Below are 6,285 nucleotides of genomic sequence, written 5' to 3'. Positions count from 1 at the left end.
TATTTTATTTCCTTCCTTTCTGCATGCAAATAGCATGAAGATCAAACTACAGAGACTCATAGTGGACATTAAACCCTTTTTGCTGGTACCTTCTAGCCCCAACATCTCAAATTTGAGGGATTGCTATTGAAAAATGTAGTACCTTGCATGGATTTTGTGAAAAGCATGATGTTAATGCACTAAAATGTTACTATTCAGCAGGCAAACCTCAGATCTATCAGTGATTTATAAAGCTTGATTGTATGCTTTGGAAAATGCTTCCAATAAAAATAAAAAGCGTATAGGATTTATAGTTAATGAGATAAAATATGCAAAGAAAAACCACTGTTATAGTCATTTATGACTGTGCAGTCTGTACAGAGGATACTGAACTATAAGCACACAGGATCTCTTTCTTCTTCTTTGCTCACAGTGTTCACTTTTACCACTCATTTGTCAACATGTGCACCTTGTCATCACAGCATAGATGAAGCAAAGTGAAGAATGAATGCAAACACAGGACGTGAGCGCCTTTTGTGCCCCTCTTCTGGAAGGAACCCTGCTTCTTTGTTGCTGCCGTGCCTACGAGGGAGAGGCGGTCAAGGAGACAGTGAGCCTTGCTTGTCTCTATTGTGGCAGTGCTCAGAGGGAGGCAGCTGTGTCCTGGGAGTCGGTGCTCATGTTATTCACACCTCACCTCCTCCTTTGTACGTGTCACCCGGACCAGTCAGAGGGAGCACGTATCCAGTGAGGGATTTATGGAGCTGTCCAGTAATCCCTGTCCTCACCTTTCTCTCTTTTTTTGTTTGACTCCACACAGAGATCCTCCTGTTCACTGTGATGCTTCATGACTTTCTCAAGCATTTCCCTTTCCTTCCTGTTCTTTTAAAGTCATCTGAAAAGTCTTCGTCATGATCCAGTGGTTCACCACCAGCTCCAAACTGAACCACATCAGACATGTAACCACATTATCTCAGCTCACAGCCAGGACGTTAAATGTTGCCTTGTTACCAAAGTTACAACAAACACTAAAAAACACAATTTACACAAGGGACACAGTCAAGGTTTTTGCATTCAGACACAACCTTTTTAAGTGGTTTTGGTTAAACTTTACAAGGAAAACCTCAGCGTTTTATCTGTCTTCACAAAGACGCAAAAAAGTTAACGTTAATCAGACATGACTGCCTTCATTTGCATCCTGATTTGCATTTGTGCACGGATGACTCAGTTATTTTTCTTTAATGCAAAATGTCTTTATTGTTCATTTTATGCTGCTGTGTAAATAAGACAGTTATCTGATCATTGACATCACCAACAGCAACGCAGATATGTGATTCAATAATATATTTTGTACCTTTTTCTCCAAACAACCAGCATGAGGATGAGGAATATCACACAATAAATGAAATTCATATCAGTGAAACTGACACTGACACATTCAGCTAACTTGTTGCCACTAAAAATGAAGGTTTTTATTTATCATTTCATGTAACTCAGCATTTATAAGTACAAAATTACTTTTAAAATCATTGTATAGGACACACAACATGATGCAAGGCGTTCCTGGAAAAGTTTCATTTAGTCATTTAACTACAAAAGAGAATATGTATAAAGTGAAAAAGTTTCAAAGTTGATCAATCTCAACTGAGATTGATATGAGAAAAATGGATTAAAAAATATTAAAATCAATAAAATAATCAATTATTCTGGTCTGGTAGTCTGGCGGTTAAGTCATATATAACCCTTTGTTGCATGTCAAACTCCTCTCTCTAATTTATTCATTTCCTATCGGTGTCTCTACTTTCACTATCCAATACAGCCAACAAATCTGTAATTGTGACTATTTATGGCAAAAGCCTGAATGTTTTTCTTAAAATATAGAGATTATTATAGTGACTGAAGGGACGATTTAAGTTTATTTTCGAAAAACAAAAAAAAATAATTTCCTGCAGTGCATCTTCCAACAGACAGACACACACACACACACACACACACAAAAGGTCCAGGTCAGCTTGAGCCAGACACGCTGGTCTCCCTCCAAATTCCTCAAATCCTCCACTCAAGTGCTGTTTTCTACAAAGTTCAAGTCCCTCTACAGCAGGGATACGTGATACCTGGATTATACTAGTCTACTCCCACTTCGGCAGCCCTTTGGAGCACATGTTGAGCAGGATTAAAGCCTGTGCCAGTTGCTGTGAGATCTCTCAGTGGAGCCAATGGGAATTGTCCCGCCGCTCCTAATCCTGCAGACAATGCGGGCTGTTAATTGGAGAGTGACTGATATAGCAAAGGAAAGTCATGAAGACAATGTGCAAGTGGCCACCGTCTCTGTAATCCCCGTGCACTCTGAGGAATGTTCCTCTGTGGCAGCCGCACACACTTCACCAGATCAGAGTTGATTTCTAGTCAAACTCCCAACACCTCTTCGCCTCCCACTCTGGGGTTTTCCATTTTTACTGACAGTTAAGGCCACTGTTTTGTGTTTTGTGTTTTGAGTCAAGTGAATAAAAGGCACTAAAAGGCTTTACAGAGTTGTGAAATTTCACATATTCTGCTCAGCGCTGTGATGGGAGGTGCAAGAAAGCACACCCAGGTGTTTGTGTTTCAATCAGTGGGGAACAAAACTGTTAACAAACTTGCAATGGTTCCTGTCACTCCACATGTCATTGTTAGGACTTTTTAGTGGTTTTAGTGAATTTGTCTATATGTAAATTAAAATGGTTGGGTTCGTAACACCATTAAACATGTTTGAAGGGTGAATCAGCCATCACATGATACTCATGAGACTGTGCTTCCACTATTTTGTGGCCTTTCCACAAACAAATTTAGTTTAAATGACAGCATGCTATATAGGATATTCAGTTGTGGGATTTTTAAGATTAAAAGTTAAACTCTCTCTTATTCAGAAATGGTTGAGAACCAAACTGAACACATAAAACTCAGCTGCTTGATGTCAGCTTCCAGCTTCAGCAGGCGGGTCATTACGTGGGTGACAAGCAAGACGCTCACATGTTTTTTTTATTTGCCTTCTCCCTGAGGTGAAAAAAGTACTCAGAGAAGCTGCATTTCTCTAAACAGAGACAGGCACAAGTCATGTGGGACGTTTATGTTTAGTAAACAGACCATGATAGATATTTTGGATACTGGATTCTTTATCACTGGTGGATAATCAGCCACAGCAACAGCCTCCAGCCATATTTCGCCATAGGCCAATGACAGGCAGGTGGTGCAGCAGCGGTGCCGTTGGATGTTTGTGTTCTTTTAATCTCTCACCTGTCACCACACCGGACATAATATGCAAAACAGCGTTACTGAACTATTTCACCACTAAGAGAATTTTGCAGATGTTACACCGGATTTATGTTTCAGTTATGATACTGACTATCATTTAAATAAATGTTATATCTATCATAATATCATGTTTAAGTTATGCACATAACATACATATTTGAATATATATAGCCTAAAGTCTGAGACCACGTTCCCATTCATTTTAATGGGTTCAAACTATTGACCGGTACTTTATAGCTGTATATTCCTTTTATATATGATATACTTTTTTACTTGGCTTTTTAATTTTCTTCTTTAGTGCAGCTTGTATATACTTTGTTCTATTTTAGCATCTAATTGGTTGTTTTATTAGATTTGAATGTACAATATTTTAATATTGAAAATGAACATTGATGCAGTTTGAGACAGAAGAAGAAGCCAAATCTCTTTGGGTCAGAGTAAATTAAAGTATTCATACTTCTATGTTAAAACACTCCATTAAAAGTTTTACAAAATGTAAAGATTTAGCAAAAAAATAAGTGTTAAATATCAGTGTGAAAGTAGGAGTATTTTTATACTTAAATTGCATTTTTCTGGTAGTGCTTGTGTTCTTTTACTTAAAGGCATGACTACTTTCACACTGTGGTATTGCAACTTTTACCAAAGTAAAGGATCTGAATACTCCCTCCACCGCTGATTGGGATATAAATGCGGCTTCAGAGCAATTTCCAAGCATAAGATTCTGTGGAAAAAGACTGAATATTCACCCTTTTGCTAATTATCGGTGTAAAATATCATCGCTATCAGCCCCCAGAGGCACATACAGGCTGAACCCTGGAGAGCACATAGCCAAAGATCCATCACCAAAGCCTTCCATGGGAGACAAATTGCTCGGAGCAAACATCCCCGCCACAAACCATAATCACAGCTTTGCTTTCCAGAGATGTATAGTGGGAAAAGCTGAAGTCTTTTATGTGTCTAAATCTCATGTTCAAACAGACATCAGTCATCTGCGCCCACTTTCCTCTCTCTCTCTCTCTGTTGACTCTTGAAATGTTTCCAATAAATCTGTGCAGAAGTTTCAAATCATATTTTGTATGAAATATAACAATCAAGGCAGTTTTGACTGGTAGCTTTAACCATTAATTCAGTGACAAATATGGTCGATCGGCTTCCTCCAGCTTTGCGAACACGAGGATGAGAGAGAGATCCCTCCTCTGGCACTGCACCCATGGGAAAAGAGGGCATGTGGCTTAAGTGTAAAACTCTTGTATGATTAAATTGGCAAGCTGTGAATGTGCAAACAGTAATCGGATCAGAAGGGGTTTGATCTTTTCCTACAAAGGAGAAAGGTTTTTACATAAATAACAAATCATTAGAGTGTTGGTCTAATCGGCCTTAAATCTTTTTAAGCTCAGACTCTCAAAAATGTCTGCAACATTTTTAAGTCATAACTGAAGAGACATGTACAGTATCACAGTCTTAAGAGTGTTTATATTCACTTGGAAATCTTTAAAAGGCATATTTAATCAGTAAGACGTCTGCATGTGTCTGCATTGCAATGAGAGGAAATAAAGTGGGCGTGCGAGATTTAAATTTGCCTAAACCCATTTCCTCCAGCTCGTTTGTAATCCTTCTGCATCAGTAATTCTTCAAACATACCAATCTGTCACATCTGTGAGCAACTTTGAATGAATGGCAGTTGTTATATGTGATTACTGTCCTTTGGTTGTTTCCCTCTGTTTATCTTTTCTTAAAGTTTGCTATTGCAATTATGTCTGTTCCCAGACCAGCAGCTGCAGAACAATAAATAAAGTCAAACTGAGTTTTTACGCTGTTAGAATTTCTAATTTACACCCACAGCCGAGACATCAGTTTTCAGCCTCACACGGAGACAGTTTGGATGGAAGAAGTTTGTCACATAAGTTGAACCCCTTCAATGCAGCTTTGTACTGCCAGCCCCCCTTCAAACATGTTTTAAGACATATAAAATCCACTGCTCGGGAATTATAAATTGTGTCTGATATACTGGGGTTTTTTTCCATCAAAGTTTAATAGTTAGAAATTCTTAACCTGACATCTACGCCTTCTCCCTCAAAGTCGAGAATCTATGAATACGTAAATATTTTCAGTCCTTTAAAGGACTAGTGTGCACAGTTTAGTGTCATTTAGCAGTAATAATAAATAATTTAGTACTTCCTGACTGACCCCCAACCCCCCTCCTCCTGCCACCCAACTTCACCCTCCATTTCCAAGACTGTTTGGTTTGTCTGTTCTGGGCTATGTAGAAACATGTCTGTGCACCATTGTGGCCTTTATGGGAGGGGACACACTCCCTATGTAAATATAAAGGGCTCACTCTAAGGTAATGATACATGATTCTTATTCTCAGTGATTATACGCTAATTAAAACATATTTATGAATATTATATTCCACTTCGGTCAAGTCTGTTCCACTAGATGCCACTAAATTTTACACATTGGTCTTTTAACTGCTAGAAACGATATTTCCTACTTCACTGTAATGTCCATGTGCACTGGAGGTTTCAAGTTTCTACATCAAACTTGTGTAGGTTTCACTCTGGACCATGATTGGCTCAAAACTAGTTGTGATGTAACAAATCACTCTGAAAACAGAGAAATTTTCCTCCTTCAGAAGATGAATGTGAAGACTTTTTTCTAATGTCAAACTCTGCACAGACATCATTCTGCACAGTGAGCTGCATCCAGTGGAAGTAGGAACAATAAAACACATTTTTGAGTGTAGAGAGACTTTAAGTATAAGTTCTTGTTTTTGTTACTGAGATCGTTAATGGTGCTAATGCATAACTGTGTAAGCAGTATTTTACTGTTGTAAAAATAGCATCAAAATCTTTGGAGCCAACATGTTCGTCCCATGTTTCTTCTAGTTTTTAATGCAACAACACGCAACTCTGATTATGTAAATGTAAACTATGTTTTCTTTCTACCAGATTTTCTATTTGGATCAACTTCAAGTGACATTAAAGCACTGAATAACTACATAACTGATTATTT

This window comes from Scomber scombrus, chromosome 18 (assembly GCF_963691925.1).
Source record: "Scomber scombrus chromosome 18, fScoSco1.1, whole genome shotgun sequence".
Lineage (NCBI taxonomy): Eukaryota > Metazoa > Chordata > Actinopteri > Scombriformes > Scombridae > Scomber > Scomber scombrus.
Note: the sequence above shows the minus strand (reverse complement) of the source record.